Source organism: Mustela erminea, chromosome 2, assembly GCF_009829155.1.
Source record: "Mustela erminea isolate mMusErm1 chromosome 2, mMusErm1.Pri, whole genome shotgun sequence".
NCBI lineage: Eukaryota > Metazoa > Chordata > Mammalia > Carnivora > Mustelidae > Mustela > Mustela erminea.
The window spans coordinates 92,790,039-92,810,977 of record NC_045615.1 but is presented as its reverse complement, the minus strand read 5'-3'; positions in this window follow the sequence as shown (position 1 = coordinate 92,810,977).

The window sequence follows — 20,939 nt, the reverse complement described above, 5'->3', positions numbered from 1 at the left end:
CGGTACCCAAGAGAGGACTATCTTTTCTGTCCTGGGACTTATCACCACAGTTTAACTCCTAGATCTTGACTTGGATCTGTAAGAAGGCTCATTTTAGCAGAGGAATAGCTCACTTTAATGCCTTGCCTGTCAGGAGAAAAAGAGGAATTAGTTACTTAGTACTTAGACTTTTAAAGCAGTGGCCCATTTGGGGAGCATATAGTGGACCAAGATTAAAGTAGAGGTGCCAACCACTCATCCCCTTAATAGCCACCTGTAGCCCCAAGACAAGATATGTTCAGTTTTCCCGGATGTCCTTCTCTGTGCTGAGACTGGCTGGCAGTGGGCATCTTATCAGTCATGCCTCTTAGACAGCAGCTTGTCTATTGCTGGGCTTTTATCCAAAAGACAATGAGTTGAATTGATTTTCAGAGACCTTGTGTGTTCTATAGCCAGGAACCAGCTTCTGGTCCTCTTACAGTGATTTTTCAGTCCCTCTAGCATCAGGGTGAGAGCCTGGTCCTTGCTAATCCACCTCTCTCAAGATGGCCATATCAGAAAGTGGCTAACTCATAGGTGGCTTATTCCTTTCACCTGAGAACATTCTAGAAGCAGATGCAATTCTTATTGGATGCTTTGTCCTTCCTAGCAAAACAAAATGTGGTTAACGCCCAAATACAAAGAGAAAAGATCTATTTCTACTCATTTCCTTTTCTCAAATACATAACAAACTTAAAAATTTTCCAGGTCCTTATTTTCCTTTTTCCTAAGGTGCGATAATCAAAACAATATAAAGAAATTCCCTTGTCCCCTGATAGCTCATGATCTGTCAAAGGAGAAGCACTGTGATGATCAACGTCTGATGAATGTGCTGTCAGGCAATGACAAGTAGTCCACTGGGTTGGCAACTCCTCTCACAGAGGATCAGGATGTTTCCTCTTCCTCAGAGATGCACTTTGGGGTTCCTCAGGAATCCTAGTGGCAGGACACTAGTTAGGGTTAAAAATGTACCAAGTGTTTTTTTAATTTCCACATTTTATTAAAATGGAATTTCACTGTGAAATAATAAAGGAGAATGAAAAATATAATTTTAGCAGGTTTTTAATCAAAGTTTTTGAAAAAGTTTCTTTTCAATCAGAAACCTCCTAGCTTGCCTACTTTTCATAACACACCTGAGGAATTTACTTCCCCCAGTCTCTGTGTTACTTGTCTAGCAATTTACAAAAGAACGGTTTTTGTAATTAAAGAGCCTTTTTTCCCTCCTATAAAAGTACTCTACAGGACTGAAACAGGAGCATCGCTTCCTCTCTCCTTTCAAACCTTTCTCTATCCTTGATCATAATTGCCTAATTGCACCCATTCTTTATGTATCCCTCTGTGCCTTCTTAACAGTTCCCCAGGTGGTTAGAAATGTTATTTGAAAGACACAGATACAGATGCATGTTATGCAATTAATAGGCCTTCACTAAGTGGAACCAATAGACCATTAAAATGAATTCGTGCTGTCCAAGCTCTCTCTCTCCATCTCTCTTTCTCTGGCAGTAACTTGACCCAATGGCTAGAGAGATAGGAAAATCCTGCTCTTCAGTCCCACTCTGTCTTAAGTGCCAAGGAAGAACAGGCCACAGATAGTGATTTCTGGCTCTCAGCAGCAAATGTGCAAATACTTCCATCCTAAGCACACCTCCTGTCGAGGCTCCTGAATCAGGAGTTGCACCATGCACAATCGAAAATGGAGTAATTTGCCTACTCTAACCCAGAGAGAGGCAGTATCTTGCAATAAATGGCCTGGCCAGATAAATAATAAAGTAAAAATGGACCCTAGGCTGCCGGGATTTTTGTTTGCAGGAAATAGGATAACTCAAAGCAATTTATGGCACTGTTTTCCTGCCAGAGTCCAAGGGCTATTTAGTTAGTAATGGCAATAACAGAAACAGCTTCACAGAGCCACAAGTGTTAGGCAGAAAGAGAGCAGCAAATATTCAAAGATGTCAGCTGCCAGCACGAGTTGCTTGTGCTTTGTGGTTCGGGAAAATGGAGCACACCAGGAGCCTGGGCAGTGAGGGGGTGACCATTGGGAAACCTCTGAGGCCCCCAACAGCTCAGATCCCCTGGGTCCCCAAGATACTTGCTGAGGAAGGAGAGAAAGAATAATTAATGAGCACTGGAGGCCTGATCTGTTAACACATTATTTTTTTTGTAAGGTGGGGTAATTACTGACCTGACAATATTATGGATATATATTCAGTTAACAAACATTACTGGGGTGAGGGCAAGGAAGTACAAGTTTCAGGATGCCAAAGTGACCAGTCTACTCTTACATATGTCCTGGAGCAGAGAAGAAGAAATGCTGAACTTTCGGAAGTGTTAAAATATGAGGGAGATAGGCTCCCTGGAGATTTCTCCAAGAAGAATTAGGCAGTAGCAAATTTTCAGACCTACCCAGTATCAGATCGCACTCGTGAGATAATGGTATTAGTAGCTTCTACTTATTGAGTGTTTGTAAGGTGCATGCATGCCAAAGGATTTATGTGCTTTGTTTTATTCAATTCTCATGGTGACCTTTTGAGGCAGGTGCCATTATCACCTGCATTTTATCAATGAGTTAAGTAAGGCATAGGAAGCTTAGTAACTGGGAAACAAAGTTGGTACCTGTGGCATCAGGAATCAGACCCAATTTTGTCTGATTCCAGAGCTTGAGCTTAAACTGTCGTGCCATGTTGTTTCATATATTAATAATAATAAAGCCACCAATAACAATTCTAACATCTTCAGTTATCATTTATTCAGTACTCTGTGCTACACATTGGGTTAAGTGTTTGAACAAATCATAGATAGAGTAACTACTATAATAAACAACTCCAAGTCCTTAGTATTGTAACACAATATGATTTTTTTGTTGTTGTTGAGTTTTTTCTTTTTCTTCCTTTCTCTCGCTCTCTCTCTCTCTCTCTTTTTGCCACCTCATGTCACATCCCAGTCAGGTTAGCAGAGGGTAGATGTGTGGTAGGATATAGGGGTTCTGCTTCACATAGTAGTTCAGAGACCCAGGCTTCTTCCTAGTGAATGTTCAGCACTCCAAAGTTATCATACAAGGAAATGGAGATGAGGAGAAAGGTACACCTGCTCCTAATTGCCTTAGTCAAGGAACTGACATAAACTTGGACTCATCTTCTATTGTTGGTCATTAGCTAGATGGCCCACCTAGATAAAAGGTTGCCCCAAAGGGTGCCCCAAAGGGTACTCCCACCTGTGCCCAGTGGGAGTAAAACATTTGGTGAGCGTCCCTGAGTTCATCCCTGACATGGCGTTTTACCTGCATTAGCTCTGTTCACATCAACATTATGAAGTTATTATTCTCATAATAAAGATGAGGAAACAGAACAGGGAGGTTCCACTATCTTCAGATCCCACAGCCAGTAAACATTAGAGGTGGGATTTTGAGAGGAAACAGACTCTCTCACACAACAAAAGCAAAAATTTGTGAAAAGTCTTTCTACTGTATTTATTGATCACTTAATGGAATCATCACCAGCATTTTCCTTGGCAATCATTCCCTATATCCAATAGCTTCTTCTCCATCTCTGTCCATTTAGTGTAGTTCTCCGAATGAGATTTGTTCTTCCTTATCTCTGGGCCTTTGCAGGAGCGTCTGTTCCTCTGTTTCTCAACTGCGGTTCCTCTGATGTATCCTTCACATCTCAGCTTAGATACCATTTCTCCAGAAACCCTCCTCTGATTTCAAAACCTGGGTTAGGGTTCTTCTTTAAGCTTCCTTAGCATCCCGGATTTCCCTTAACATAACACTTGCCACACTACGTTTTAAGTTTTGATGAATGGATCAGTCTCCTTTGATGTAGGCTAAATTCCACTGGGGTGGAGATTTTGTATAGCTTGATCATCTCTGTATCCTAGCACCTCAGGTGCCTGGCACATAGCGAGAGTTCAAAAAATGTTTGTTAAATGAATGAATGAATAGTGACTCCCGCAGTGTTCTGAACCTACCTTTACCCATCCACAACTACAGCCTGAATAAGTTGTAATTCCTTCTTTTATGGATCCGAAATAGCATCTGAGTGAGCCTGAGTACTTAAATGTGGCAGGCACTGTAGTAAGTCCTAGGCAGATTCAAAGAAGAAAAACACTTGCCCTGAAACTCCAAGGAGCTCCAGTCTGGGGATGGATAGAGATCTGTAATTCTGAATTGTGATGTGAGATGATCCATGTCACTGGAGTGGAATATGGGAATGAGGTCTTTCAAGCGCTCAGGGAAAGAGAGGTTGGGGAGGAAGCTGCATAGGGAAAGGGACCTATGAGCCAGACCTTAAAAGATATATTAAATAGAGACAGAAAGGAAGTCATCCAAGGCATAGTGGATCATATCACGCAGGACAAACCAGGAAGACAGAAAGATTTCCTTTTTGAAGACTACAAGAAGATGAACAACTCAATAGGCACATGATTTGAAGAGTTATTTCATGAAAGAAAATGTAGGAATGGCCAATAATACATGCAACAATGTTCGACATCATTAGACATGAGGAAAAGGCAAATTAAGATCACAGTGGTATATATCTATGTTCCCACTTGAATAGCAAAGATTAAAGAGATCTACATACCCAGTGCTGTCTGGTTAGGAAGTAGAATACCTGAACCCTCACACACTGCTGGTGGGAATATAATGGCATAATCATTTGGGGAAACAGCTTGGCCATCTCTCATGGGATTAAACATATCTTTTCCCTAAAACTCAGCCATTCCATTTCTAGATATTTATCCAAGAGAAATGAAAAATATAACCTCCCAAAGATTTGTACTAAAATGTTCCTAGCAGATTTATTCACAATAGTCAAATGCCTCAAGTAACCCAAATGTTCCTTGCTAGGAAAATGGATAAACAAATTGTAGTATATCCATATAGTGAACTATTTCTCAGGAGTGAAAAAAAACTACTTACATACCCAACAGCATAACTGACCTCAAAGCATTATTATGAAGCCAGATGAAATGAGTACAAGCTTTATGATTATATTTTATAATATTTTAGAATGGACAAAACCAATCTATAGTGATAGGAAGGCAATCCATGTTACCTGGGGTCAGAGGTTGGGAGTGAAGGACTATAAATGGACATTAGTGAGAATCTGGAGGTGATGGAAATATTCTTGATTTCCTAATAGTTATATCACTGCATGTATCTGTTAAAATATCAAACTATATCTCGGGTAGCAGAAACAAATGGACCAAGCACATAGGACCACTTGTTGATTCCCAAATACCACGTGCATTAGAGTCTTTGATAACACTGTTCCCTCTGCCAAGAATGTCCAGCCCACCCTGTCTTTGTTGGATGAAGTTCTACTAGCTCTACATGGCATCCTTTCAGTGATGTGAATCTATCTAATTAGATGATCTTGAGCTGTCCTGCCTCTGAACCTTATAATTATTTTCTATCTTTTTCTCAGCCTTTTTTTTTTTCTTTCTTAAATTCTGCCTTACTTTCTATTTATTTGTGCCCTTTACTTGTCTTGTTCTCCAATGATCTGTAAGCTGCCTGAGGGCAGGGGCTCTCTACCTTCAAGAGCACATTGCCCAACAATGCATGTGAGAGTGGGTGCTCAGGATAAGTTTACTGACATCAATTAATTGCAATGGATTGTTTTGCAAGTCTGATATGAGATGTTTGAAATCATTTTTTTTTTTTTTCACATGGAGGTACATTTGAAAGAGATCCACTATTTTTCACTGTTGTTTGTACCAGGTGTTCACAATGGAATCCGGAGGATTTGCCCTTGGATTAGATTTTAAAATTGAAACAGCTATGTGTGTGTTGAGCCCAGAAAGATATATGACAGCTTTATAGAGGCATGTGGCAGTTGGGTCATGAAATGAAAGGGTTGCCAATGTAAAACTATTATTTGTTCTAAGGAACTTCTAAAACAAAGGAAAAATAATTTTGCTTTTGTAAAACATGAAAGTTGATAGATGGTAATTACTTTCTGCTTGACTGCAATTATGACTTCATAACACAATACAGTATATTAATGACTATGCTGTGTTAATTGGAGAAACAGGTATATTAAGAATATTAACTGTCAAATTCTATACAGATATTTGTTATTTTAATAAGGATTTTTCACATACATTACTTTATTTAACTGTGTTTCCAGGTCTTATAAGTCTCATAAACTGCAAGAGATATTTTAATCCTCAAGAAGAATCTTTTTCATAATTAAAAAGTTATTTAGATAAGTAACTTAACCTTATTTTCTTTACCTGCAAAACAGAGTAATAAATGTTTCCTGGTGATCTATAGAATGCAGATCTACACACAGAACTATCTTTACAAAGAATAACCTGAATTCTAATTACCTACCTAACTCTTAGCCACGTAATTGCTAGTGCACATAATTGTGCCTTCCCTGCCACCAGGTTTCAATATATATGTTTGTAAGGTTAAGGGTTTGGAAACTCGCTTGAATAAAGTAGTAAGTTTATAATAAAATGTATCAAGTAACAAGGAAAAAAGGGACTATCTGAGATTTTAACACTGGTAATGTATTTGTATCCTTAACTCTAATGGAAAATGGCTTGAAACACGATTTTTCCATGCCATGACTTTTATTCTCAAAGTCAAAGAATTTGAGCAGTGAGTCTATAACTTTATCAACACAGAGAATCTAATAATTGACAGATTTTTTCATACAATTTGTTGCAAGAGATGCTAAACTTGAGATTGGAAACGCTGTAACCCCTGGTTACAGAGGAGAGAAAACTAACCCTATGACTCTGTCCTACTGCCTCCTGACCATCACTGTCTTGGCTGTAAGGTTGCTAAAAGGTGTTCTGGGTGTTAAGTAGATGTAGACACAGATTTCAATTTCAGATCTTATAATTTTAGAGCCCAGACTTTTTTTTCCTGGTTTTATCAGGCCTTTGTGTGGTTCTCCGCATCTGTGTCTGTTTCTCAGTTGTGTTGAGGGACATCATCATATGCTACCCCTTGGGAGAGTGGGTCAGAGAAACTGGAGAACACAGTTAAATGGCAGCTCCTCTATCTTCTCTTTTTCACACGTCATGCTCAGTTTTCCCCACTGGCTTACTGGCGAGGATCCTGAGGTAATCATCACAATGAAAATAGCCAACATTTACTGAGTGTCAGTGGTACGCTGAACCCTCTGCATACAATCCTTTAGGTAGGTATTATCATTATTCTCCCTTTTTTACAAGTGAGCAAACGGAGACTTGGGTTAAGTAAACTGAGGCAAGTGTACACATTCGTAAATATTAGGATTTGAACCACAAATATTTTCTTACTTTTGGGTCACTTTTAAAAATGTATTCTTTCGGGGTGCCTAGGTGGCTCAGTGGGGAGCCTGCTTCCCTTCCTCTCTCTCTGCCTGCCTCTCTGCCTACTTGTGATCTCTGTCTGTCAAATAAATAAATAAAATCTTAAAAAAAAATGTATTCTTTCACTGCTGTGATCTTTGGCCCTAAGATGAGATTGGAAGAGTTGAACACATTATCACAATTTAACCAAACAGGATGCATAAACACACACCCTGATCTGAAGGCTTTTTGCTCAGGATGGGCAAAGAGAATTCACATATAGCCAAAGTGGGAAGCACTGTTCTAATTTTTCCATCTTCAAATTAAAGTTACAGCCTTTTGAGGCTACATTAATACGCAACTATCATCAATATATTTGCCCTCTTAGTCTTCGGACTTGAAAGTCTAGTTTTGACAAAAATCTGTCAATGCACATTTAATAGATTCAATGTATATACACCCATCTTCAGAATGCAGAAGGTTATGATTTTACATATTTGTCATAAACGGCTGCAGCATCCATATATTACCGGAGTGAGCTTTTCTAATGGGGATAAATGTACCGCACTGTGGACTCTCAAGATGGCAAGATACACAACTCATGCTCAGTGAAGCAGGGGGAAATATATTATCCCTCTGCCATGCTGTGACTTGCATATATTCCATTCGAGCTTCATGGGGGCATTAAATCCAGAGAGAGATCAAAAGAAAATACAGACACAGACTTCCACTGCTAGCTTTTACAGCAGCTTCTGTTGGCTCAATGCTATTTGCATAGAGTGCAGAAGGCTCAATTGCTTCTTCAAAAGAGAAATTTTGTTAAAACATTATATTCTCTAAGTTTTTTTCTCTTGCAAGTTACATTGCCCTAAATTGCCTGAAAATCCAGGGAGATTTTTAATAAATGATAACTCAAGGGAAAAGGTTCTATTCCAGTTTAATAATGATGGAGTGTGGAATAAAATTTTAAAAAGTTACTTACAAATTATTGCAATAAGTTCAAAATTATATTTCCTAAAGACATAATTTTCAGAAAACTTGTTTCAAATAATTGTTTTTGTCTGGCTTATTTCCTTCCATTCTTTTGTTGTTAGCACTTTACAAACAAAAATAAAGGTGCCCCAGGTTAATTAATAAATTCCATGGGCAAATACTGTTTATTTTCTTCAGAATAGCATAACAAAACAAAAACAAACATGTGGGTAGTAACTTTTCACAAGAGTTAGCATTTTCAATTTTTGTGTTCTGCATAGTACATTAGGCTGTTCAAGCCACTGAAATTGTGGGGCAGGGTGAGGTTTCCAGAGGATTATAGAAAGTACTCAGCAATGCCTCTTTGCTTCACATACCGAACTAATCCTGGTGTCAGACTGTGTTGTCCAACCAGAGAGATCAAGTATTGTGATCACCCACATCTGTGAAAATGTAAGTGTAAAGAGAGGTGTTAAAACTCTGGATAGCAATCCTCTTGGCAATACAAAACAAGGTTCAGGATGGCATTAAACTAAGGGAGAAAAGCCAGAAATTTTGCATTCTAGCCATTGTAGACTCTATTACCGTGACCTCTGAAACAAAGAGATGGCATTTTAAGTGAGAATTTTGCATTTTCACAGGAAACTTGACAGTAGTTTTAGTCTAAAAAAGAGAAAAATCGAGGCTGAGGGTCTATCAATCATGATTAAGTTCAGTTGGCACAACAGTGGTATAGTTGCTCTCACATCGTTGAAGGCTGGAAGTTTGTAGTCCAGAGCTATGGGCTGGGTTGGGGGTACTACAAAATTGCTAGGAACTCAGGTTCTCTCCACCTGACAGCTTTGCCTTTCTTAGGGGGGTTCAAGATGGTGACTGGAGCTCTACCTAACATGGTGAAAGGAATTAAAGAGCAGATAAGGAGTACGTGACATGTTCTAATGGAGTTTCCTAGAACCTGCCTCATACCATTTTTCTTTACATCTCATTGGCCCTCACTTAATTCCACCATCACACGTAGCTGCAAAAGAAGTTTGGAAACATAGTCTTAATTCAGGGAGTCTTCTGCTGAGTTAAGAATCAAAAGTTCTGTTAGTGGTCGAAAGGGAAGAAAGGATATTGTGGGTGGTAACCTCTTCTCTCTTTTACGGTGAGATTAAATAATTGCTTAGGATCACACAGTTTGCTAATTGTAGAGATTAAAAGTAGGTCTCCTACTGGTATAGTGCTCTTTGAATAAAAGAAAATGACCTTCTAAGCTCAAAGAGGAACAATTTATATATAGAGGGGAATGAGAATAAAGGGCATTATGGTTTTAAAGGGTTGGAAAGTTCGGTTTTAAGCATTGTTTTACTCGTGCATTTTTACCTATTAAAACATGATTCCCATTCTATTCAGTTTTATTCTCTGTATTGTAAAATAGGAAAAACAAAGTCTTAGAATATAGAGATGATATTCAAATTTCCCATCCAGCAGCACTGGTGAAGCGATAAGAGATAGAGAGTCACTTAACTTGGACCATAGATCTCAAGTGGGCACTGCACACTGCCTGGAGAGCTGTTAGGTCCCCAGGCCAACTCACTCCATCACTCTGTTACCCTTACCCATGCTTTCTCTCATTTCCCTAGCATCTGATACTCTTTCCCCTCACTGTCGGTTGATGACCTTACCTGATGTTTCACTGAGAGAATAAAGACAAACACAAAGGAATTTCTGCCAGCTGCTGCCATCCCAGATCCACCTGTCACTGGATCCATATGCGTGGATCCAGTGACAGGCTTTCCAATGAAAGGCTTTCCCTTTTATGACAACGGATGCACGGTCCTGTTTCTTTTGAAGGCCAACTCTACCCTCATGCATGGATCCTATCCCTTCTTCCTTCTCAAGGATTTTGCTCCTGCAGTTATGTTCTCTTTCTCCAGTATCATTTTCTCTTTCTTTATACAATCATTCCTACCAGCATTCAAAGATATTCTAAAATCTCCCTTGACAAAATCACCTACTCTAGACCAGATGTCACATCCCCTTTCAGGCATTTTCTTTTCTCATCGAAAGAAGGGTGTTACTCATTCCTTGGCTCTTTCACTCAGGCTTTCATCTCCAGCATACTACTAAAATCCTTTTTGGTGAGACTACGAACGGTTCCTATCTTACCAAATCCTATGGGCAATTCTCAACTTTGGTCTTACTTGATCCGTTAGTTAACACTTGATCCCATTGTTCACTTCTACTCTCTGGAAGCATATTTTTCATTTGGCTTCAGTAGCTCTATTACTCCTTGTGTTCTTCCTATGCAATGGCTGTGCCTTCCCATTCTTCTTTTCTGGCTCCACTCTCCCTGACCTAACAATTTTGGGGGTGCTCCTTTTCCTGGTCTTTCTCTCTAGGTGATCTCATTCACTATTATGACTTTATATATTAGCTATATCAAGGTGGTTCTGAATTTACATCCTGAGCACTTTCCTTTCCTTTGGGCTCCAGACTTGTAAGTCTAACTCCGTCTTCTACATCTCCCTTCCCCAAATATCCTTTTTTTTTTTTTTTTAAAGATTTTATTTATTTATTTGGCGGACAGAGATCACAAGTAGGCAGAGAGGCAGGCAGAGAGAGAGGAGGAAGCAGGCTCTCCGCAGAGCAGAGAGCCCGATGCGTGGCTCGATCCCAGGACCCTGGGATCATGGCCTGAGCCAAAGGCAGGCTTTAATCCTCTGAGCTACCCAGGCACCCCAAAAGAGAACTCTTAATTCTCATTTTTCCCAAGCATTTCTTCCTCTCATTTCAGTATATAGCACCATCATTCACTAAATGGATCAGGTCAAAAACTGGGAGTTATCCTTGATGCCTATCTCACAAACCACACATTTAACATATCAGAAAAGCATAATCTCTAATCTCAAAACACATCTAGGATTTAATCAGTTCCATTGTGTTCACCATTACCAAGGCCCCCATTTAGACTCCTAATTGACTTTTTTGGCTTCTAATCTTGCCCATCCCAAGTCACAAGCTTCAGAGTTATCGGACTGAAATGTAAATCAGGCCATGTAAGTCATGTTTCTGCTCAAAATCCTCTAGTGGATTTATTTAATCAAAATAAAATCCCAGCTCCTTACTGTGGTTTTCAAAGCTCCATTGGATATGCCCTCTTCCTGTCCTTGCAATCTCATCTCCTGCCACTCTTGGCTCTAACACACTAGCTCTTCAAGTCCTCAAAAATACTTAGCTTGCTGCTTCTTCAGGACCTTTGAACATATTATTCCCTGGGCTTGGAGACATCTGTCCCCAGATCTCTGTAAGGACTGCTCTCCCATTTTATACAAGTCTTCATTTGATATCACTTTTTCTCAAATGGGCCTGCTGTGAATAATCCCTTACCGGGGTTATTTTAACTCACAGTGCTTATTACTATACAACATTGCATTACATGTACAAAGGATTTTTTTTTTTTTTTTATTGTCTATCTCCCCTACAGTGTAAGTCCCATGATGGCAGAAGTTTTGTGTGGCTTACTCTTTTATCCTCTGTGCCTAGAAAATTCAAGGTGGGGTGTGTGTGTGTGTGTGTGTGTGTGTGTGTATTTGTGTGCGTGCGTGCGTGCATGTGCGTAATATGTGACTGAAAGATTCTGAAGCTTTGGAGGGACTTTAGTCAGCTACCAGAAAAAAATAAAAATTTATTTCTGTTTTCATTTAATCTGTGCTGGGCTGCCTAACCTTTATGCCTTTCCTCTTTCTGGAAGAACAAATCAGTATGCAGCGAGATCAAGAGCAGTTGGGAAGCAAAGGTCAATCTGATGCCCACTCTACAAGCTTTGCATCTCAAAGATGGCACTGTAGCCAGAAAGAGATCCATTAGCTGCTTGAGCACATGCTACACTTCAAGCACTGAAAAATAGGGGGAATTATCTTCTGAATCAAGCAATTCACTGGAAAACCCTGGTTGCAAAGGAATATGTGCAAATTTCATCTTTTCTTTCAAGCTCATCTCTATTTTACAGAGGCATCCATTCCACACTTGTCGAAATGTATTGGGTTTGAAAATCATTCTCAGGATGTTCAGAGTTGCATCAAGGACACCAGAGGAAGGGGGTGGGGGACAATGTAGTTAAACAGAAAAAAGGGACTCAAAGGACCAGGAGAATTTGTTTCTGGCATCCATTTAAAGTCTTTTTTGTGTGTATGACAGCATTACCTGTGGCACCCATTCCCCCTCCATTTACATAAAAAGCAACAGGCCTACTTTCTAGCCTCAAGCAACTCCTGACAGTTTTTGGCTGGGTAACTTGAAGGAGGGTGAATCACAACCAATTTTAAGGGGGAGGTGAAAACAGCTGTTTAACACCAGAAATGCTATCCTGCCAGAGGGGAAAACATGTTTCCTACGTGTATGTAAGTGATCCTGGGTATTAGGAACTTTGTTTCCTGTCTATGATGAATACCTCAACTGTAGATAAGGTTGACAATACCTCAGTTAAGTAGTTTTAACCAAGTTTTGTCAGTCCTTTTATGCTTCTAACTGAAAAGAACCACTCTTTGGTTTCCGTGTACATTTAGCTTGAGGTGTATAGCCCTAGCTTTGGCCTGCGTTCTGTGATTGCTTTCATCCCATTGAAATAGCAAAAGTATTAAGTTTGCCTTTGGCAAAGAGCCGATTTAGTGTTCAGGTACAGAGATACATGAATGCCCTTATCATCACCCCTGGCTGGCTTGCTAATCAGTCTTCAGTTACCTCTGGACCTGGCCTTTCCTTGGCTCCTTCTCCTACTCCCTTCCTGAAAACAGAATCTTTCCAGGGCTAGATAATGGCAGGAGTCCCTAATAATCAAATTAATGCAAATATATCAAGGAATTAGAAACAATTCAATGCATACTTTCCACGGATGTTAATTAAGAGGAGTAGGGGGTTTAATTTGGAATTTTAGGCAAAAGCCATTTTGGGCCTGAGACAGAGGAACAGTCCCTAGAAAAGGGACTCTATTTTTTATAGGTGGCCACCTATATATATAGGCTCACCATTCAGATAGCCTTTACCTCAAGTGTAGTATTATGTGAAAATCAGGCCAGGTTATGTTTGACCATCATCTTTCTAATTAGGCTCTGACCCAGACCTCTAGCATAAATTTGGTGCCATCCCACTTGGCTCTTAAATATTTGTGCTTAATTTCTTTCAAATTTTCTTCTTTTACTTACAGATGTTTTTGGAAGGTCAGTGAAAAATGTTTCTCCGTAAATTTGGTCCAAGTCCGACTCAACTAGACAGAAATGTTAGCTTACACATACTTTATTATTTTTTAGATAGCTACTGCTCTTGGATAGAGCAAGTAACTCACCTGGAAGAATTTCAGTAAGATCAATGGAGCATTCTTTGAAGAAACAAACCCATCTAAGCATAAATCTACTATTTTTAGTATTGGATCTGAAATTCCTCTTCTTCTAAGTCTTTGGCCATGATCTCTGTTAAAACAGCCAGCTCTTCAAACCATAGATCATTAGGAGCTTTCATATTGGACTTTTATCCCGATCCTGAAGGCTAGAAGGCAGTGTGTTTCATTTTAAGTTCCGCCACATGGACAAGAGCAGGATGATTTCTAACTGAACTAAATCCCTCTTGTCATTTATTTTTATGATAATAGTAAGATCTGTGAGCATTTCGGAGGCTTTGGGATAAAAGAAAATACCGTTTTTAACTTTCACTACACTTGCCACTTGGGGACATGTATTGTTCATTCTTTCTTAAGAAATCACCTAAATAGATTAAGTGCTCCATATGGCTTTGGAGAAATGGAAAATACTGATGGAAAAGGTGCTGGTGACCACAACAATACACTCGCAATTGCCATTTAGCTTATCCCTTTGTAATCCTCTGTTCCACCTCACTGAGGCTGGTAAAGTGAAAACCAAACCAAGTGCCCCCAATGCTCAGCACCTCAGCACGGGGATTGCTGAGCTCTTCACTCCAGCCCCATCACCTCCCTCAATCCTTTTCTCCTGCAGATGTAATCTTTTTATGGACAGAGAATGCCACTGGGGGTGCTCCTCAAGCTTCTTTATTCTTTGAGGCAGGCGATGCAGATGTGGCAGGTCAGTGTCTGCTTTTGCCTTTTTTGCTGTTAAGAACTCAGAGGCTTGCTGTTAGAGGACATGATGGTCCCTGGCAGGCGGCGTAAAACCTTGGTCCATGCACGAGGTATGAGCTCTGGACCAGCAGAATCGGCATTGCTGGGAGGAGAGTCAGAAAGGCAGAATCTCCTGTTCCAAACTGGACCCAGCAAACCAGAATCTGCATTTTGACAAGGTCCCTGGTGATTCATATTTTGAGCCCGAGGTTTACGTTTGAGAAGCACAGCCCTCAACTGCTTCATTTACCTCCCTTCTGCTTCCACTCCCGGAGAAAGTACCACGGGCATTGACATTTCTCACTTGTTCCTTAGCCTTCGTGTTTCCAGGTAGGGAAGTATACAGTCTTCCTTCTCCGCCTCCTGCCCTGGCTTGACAATGTAAACCTTTCGATTTCATGTTTAAGTGTCCTTTTATACTTAATAGTTGATCTTTAGGAAAAGAAATCAATATTTGCCCACAAGTCATTCCTTTTTGGACCCGTTTCAAAAGAAGAAAAGATGAATATTCTTAGCATCTGCCACAGCCTTTATAAAGCTGCAAATCTCTTAGGTCAGCAGAGAATCTATGATGACTACTAAAGTGTACAAATACCATTTGAAAAGGCATTGAAAAAATTCTTACCTAAGGCATGCCTCTCTCTTCCTTCACTGAAGCAGCTCACACAAAGACCACTGGGGCAAGTCTTCAAAGGGGGCAATTCTCTGCAGAAAGCCGCTCAACGGGATTTGCAACAAAGGACTTCTCAAGATCAACAGCAGCTTGCTGACACTAGAGTGGGTTGAGGGATTGAAAAAAATGATTAAAACAAAATTAAGACACAACAGTAGTGTGGAGAGATCCTGTGGGGTCTGTAATGGGGTCCTATGGAAGAAAAGGAATAAACCAGCAGTTTTATGGAGATTGGGATAGGAAGCTGTTGAAGTTGATGGACTGAAGTGGTGTTCCTTTTTTGTATTCTTAGAAAATAATTGTGATTTATCCCCATAGATATCAGTAAACACGAAGTTTATAATGTCATATGCTATATTGCTACAAAGTTCTAAAATAGCTAAGTTGAATAGCTTATTCTATACTTTAGTAAATGCAGTTCCTTAAATTCAGACTGTTTTTGAGGTTTCCCAGTTCAATTAGTATAATTTCCATGCATAAATCCAAACACTAACTCTCTTAGCCACAGATGACCATACAAGATGTGCTTATACAAGTCTTGGTTTCATAATGCTTATCATATCAATATTCTCAACTATCAATTTGGAAAACAATTTAAGTATTAAATTCTTTAAATATATTTGGAAAACCAAATGCCTTGGTTCCCCTTGACTTTCTGTCAAGAGATGACAACTTGGGATAGGAGTGTATGTTTCCTGTGGAAAATACTATGACCTGGACATATGGTCACACACATTGTACACTGGACATATGGTCACACACATTGTACACTGCACAACTCCAGGGGGTAACATTCACGTGGCCTCCATGAATGCCATTCCACAGTTAAAGAAAAATGAGACAGCAATGTATCTTGTCATGTACCCAATATACTCCTTGTAAACTTTAGTCTTACTCAGTCTCAGTAATATTTAAAATTCTCTAATTAGCCTAGAGCCATGTAAAATTTATAGAGTAGCTCCAAAAATGCTCCTTACATATCCTGCCTTTTGATGTATGAAAGGAATCTGACCACGTTAAAAGTGAGTGCTATTATTTCTTTAATGGGAAAATGTGCTAGAATGCTGTTTTTGAATGCCTTTCTCAAACTTATAATTGTGAACTGGCATTTATTTAAATGTATACATTCACATGGCACTTATAAAAAAACACTTCACTGATGTTACTCTCTATCATATGCTGGTTGGCCGTGTGGGCTCTGGGGTCCACAGCTGGGACCGAATCCTTCCTCTTTCACCATTGAGTCCTGCCATCTTCTTAACCTTCTTCATTTGAAGCATGGAGATGATCATAGTATCTACATACTTCATACAGATGCTCCGAAGATGATATGCGATGATACAAACCCACTAATTGTAGCATCCAGCATAGAGTCTAAATAAATGTTAGGGACAATGTGTCTTAATCCAATGTTCTCACGACCATACTGACATCTTCTTAATTTTTCTGAGAGGTTTAGAAGCTAGCCAGGTTCCCATTTAGCAATATCTTGAAATCACAAAAGGTGCAAAAGATCACTGTAAGGTGCATATTTGCATTTAGCACTATTTTCTGAGGGAAAATAGTAATTCTTACTCTACTCACCTCCTACCTCTGGAATCTGAGTTAGAGAGATTCAGATGAATGCCGCTGAAGAATTTGGGGCTTTTATTGGGCCAGCTGTTAAAACTCCTGCCCTCCTGCCTTTTCATTTCATTTCATTTTTTTTTTAACTTTTTAAAAAAATTTTATTTATTTTAGAAAGAGAGAGAGATTGAGAGCAAGAGGAGATGGGGGTGGGGAGGAGAGGCAGAGGGAGAGGGTGAAGCAGGCTTCCTGCTCAGGGAAGAGGAGTCTCCCTCAGCAGGGAGCCTGGTGTTGGTGTCATGGGGCTCGACCCTAGGGCCCTAGAATCATGACCTGAGCAGAAGGCAGATGCTTCACTGAGCCACTCAGGCATCCCTCCTTTCTTTTCTTGAAGATGGGGTGAGTGGGGCTCTGATAGCCGTGAGTACTGCCCACCAAATATGTCTAGTTCTCTTTAGCACATGAAGAATCATGTTTCCCTGACCACATAAACTTGGGTGATCCATGGGCTTGCTTTGGCTAAAGAAGTGTGAAAGCACATGAAATTCTGACTTTGAAGAAGAATCTTTAATGCTGACTGCTTGGTTAATAAGCTCTTGCTTCCCTCTGCTTTAGTGATTATATAAGCATGAGTGCAGATGGAGCAGTGAGTGGCTTGGATCCCTGTGAGGCTTTAAGGAGCAGAGGCCCCTGCTGGCCTGTGATGGACACATAGCATGAGCGAGGTACAAAGCTCTGTGGTCTCAGGCCACTGATATTGTTTGTTGTTGTGGCATCACGTGCTTCCCCCCATTTCTCCAAGAAGCCCTGTGAGGGCATTGCTGTCTCTAAGCTACTTTCCTTTTTTTTTTTTTTTTTTTTTAAAGATTATTTATTTATTTGTTTTTTTTGACAGACAGAGATCACAAGTAGGCAGAGAGGCAGGCAGAGAGAGAGAGAGGAGGAAGCAGGCTCCCCGCTGAGCAGAGTCCGATGTGGGGTTTGATCCCAGGACCCTAAGACCTGAGCCAAAGGCAGAGGCTTTAACCCACTGGGCCACCCAGATGCCCCTAAGCTATTTTTTAAGAGCTGTGGGTTATGTGCTGGTGATGGTCAATGTATGGTCCTTCTTGTAAATACCAATTTAATGATTTTTTAAAACACTATATATATAGATAGATAACATGTAATAAATCAGCTAGTTTATATGTTTTGAACATTTACTAATAAATAATAAGCATTACTTATTAAAATGTCAATCATTCATTATCTTAAAAATCAACATATGATTTTTAACAAATTAATCTTTCCTAGTTAAGACTACCATTATTGAAGAGAAACTGAGGTAGAATAGGTTTCTATATCATAGTCTCAATTCCATTTATTTTTTAAGACCCCTGAGTAAACTTTATCTGATTGAGGACAAAAGATTGCGAAGTTACTGATTAATTTTCTTAAAATATAGAGAAGAATATTAAAATCTACACAAAGAGTTTCTTCCTACAAAATGGCACTGAACCAGGATAAAATTATTATTGATTTTTGCATATTATTTATAGTGTTGTATGAAGGTGACAAACTTGGAATGCAGCAATGTTTGCTGTATTTTGAATGCTACTCAACCCGCTTTAAAGAAGACAGAAAAGTATTTCACAAAGAACCTTTGAAAATTAAGAAGTGGAAAGCATGGCTACTAAGAGACTCATGGGGCTAGAAAAATAATGTTTAGAAAACCATGATAGTGGGGGTGCCTGGGTGGCTCAGTGGGTTAAGCCTCTGCCTTTGGCTCAGGTCATGATCTCAGGGTCTTGGGATCGAGCCCCACATCGGGCTTTCTGCTCAGTGGGGAGCCTGCTTCCCCCTCTCTCTCTGCCTGCCTCTCTGCCTACTTGTGATCTCTGTCTCTGGCAAATAAATAAAATCTTAAAAAAAAAAAAAGAAAACAATGAAGGTGTTGTTCAATTATATCTTGGATAGAAAATTTGTATTTTTATATACTTTAAAAATATTATGCTGTAGCTGATTGAAAAGAAGAAATAGAAAAAGTCATAGATTCATAACCAATAATTTCTCTGCTAAAACCAATTGAGTAGGACAATAAATATAAATGATATGAAAAATTAACATGTTTTTAGCAACCAAACCAAAACTATGAAAAGGAAAATAGGCAGTTGATTTATCAGGAATCAAATTCTGTTTCTACAGGACAATTTAAATCCCTATATTCACTGATCATATCCGCTTTGATGTATTTTATAGGAATTTGTTCTAAAATTCTAATGTTGGTTTAAAGATCATTCTTGATTATTCTGTACCTTAGTAATAGATGATAGATGTATCAAGGGTTATATGAATTTTTTTTTAAGATTTTATTTATTTGACAGACTGAGATCATAAGTAGGCAGAGATGCAGGCAGAGAAAGAGAGAGGGGGAAGCAGGCTCCCAGCTGAGCAGAGAGCCCGATTCGGGTCTTGATCCCAGGACCCTGGAATCATGACCTGAGCCAAAGGCAGAGTCTTTAACCTACTGAGCCACCCAGGCACCCCGGGTTAGGTGAATTTTTACGCAGCAAGATTTGTTGTTTTGGTCACCTGTTAGGGATGATACTGGCTTATTCATTTAGTGACCCACATGGCATGTTTTCTGTGTTTCTTCATAATAGTACATTTTTTTTTAAAGATTTTATTTATTGTTTGTCAGAGAGAGAGAGAGAGAGCTCGAGCAGGGGAATCTGCAGACAGACAGAGAAGCAGACTCCCCATTGAGCAGAGAGCCCGATGCAGGGCTCAATCCCAGGACCCTAGGATCATGACCTGATCCAAAGGCAGATGCTCAACAACTGAGCCACCCAGGCATCCCAGAATATTCTTATTATAAGAGATATTTCATTGAATTATCCTCCTTCGTTTCAGAGTTGTGGGAACTGAAGTTCAGAGAGGTTAAGGAAATCATTGAAGGACACCGTTGCAGATTTATTTTTGTGGGCTAACTTAAAAAATGTACAGCCTATTTTCTTTCTCACCTATGTGATGATGTGACGATGTGTGGATAAGAAGAAAGATAGGAAAAGGGCACCTATCATCTGACCCCCATTCTCACATCCCTCGACTCTGAGAAGACTAATGTATCTGGTCTTACGTACACTTTGGGTGAAACTGTTAATGGCCTCTTTGGACCTCACTCAGAGGCTTAGATCCCTATCTTTCCCACCCCAGAGAGGACAAGACCTGGAATGTTGGGTTCCAGGACATCTTTCTAATGGAAGACCCTATTATAATTATGGCAACTCAGCATGTGTGCCTGACACAGCATGTGAAGGTACAGAGACTTCCTTAAATTCAAGTTCCATACAAACCACCTTTTATGACATTATATTTTCACCTTTCTAAATCATCTTTTTGTTTACTAAGTTTAGACTTTCTTAAATCAGGTGACAAAAATTCAAGCTGTTACATAGTCAAACTACATGCCAGACAACAATTCCCCTTCAGCAGGATTGTCTTTTTATATGGTTGTTTTCTCATTTATTTGAATATTTGGTTGCATCTTATTTGATTTTTTAAAAAATTATTTGAAAATGAAGGCCTGAAAATATTAAACATAATGATAACAAAGCAGACACGGAAACCCTTTGACCTGTGAAAGTGATGAATTCAGTTCAGATACTCATTGACCTAGACAGCTTCCGTGTATCAACTTAGAAGGATATGAAAAAATAAAAAATAAATATTTCATAAGTAAAATCATCCTACTCTTAATGAAGTCATGCTTTTGTTGTCTATGAAAGTGTGCCATGGTCTAAATACATTTTTACATTTCTTTCACACTATATTGCTGGTATAAATGCTCAGTAAAGTGTCTGATCTTGATCACTTATAGACATCGAATACAGCTGCATAAACCTATTTATTTGTATTTGTTCTTCTCCAGTGAGAAAATAAGCTCTGCAGAAACTAGAAATGTCGGTAGAAGCATTGTCTTCTTTCTGGCTATATCCAAAGCACTAGCTGTGACACAGAATAGACCCTTGCTCAGAGTAGATGCTCATTAAACATTTGTAGAACATGTGAGTGAGGAATTACTGCTTTACATAATTACACTTGTTACATGTCTTTATAGATACCCATGTCTTCTTATACTTGTTTTAAAAATATTATCCTTCAGCCTTAAAATGATTCTTTGCTTCTTTTACTCACATTTCTACTCTGTACTTTCAGGCCCAATTATGGTTATTTAGGAATTTATTGAACTCAAAAACGCACTGCATGTTTGATGGCTGCGGTGTACTATCTTTAAAGCCACTTTTTCTTGCAGCCTTTCATAGACTT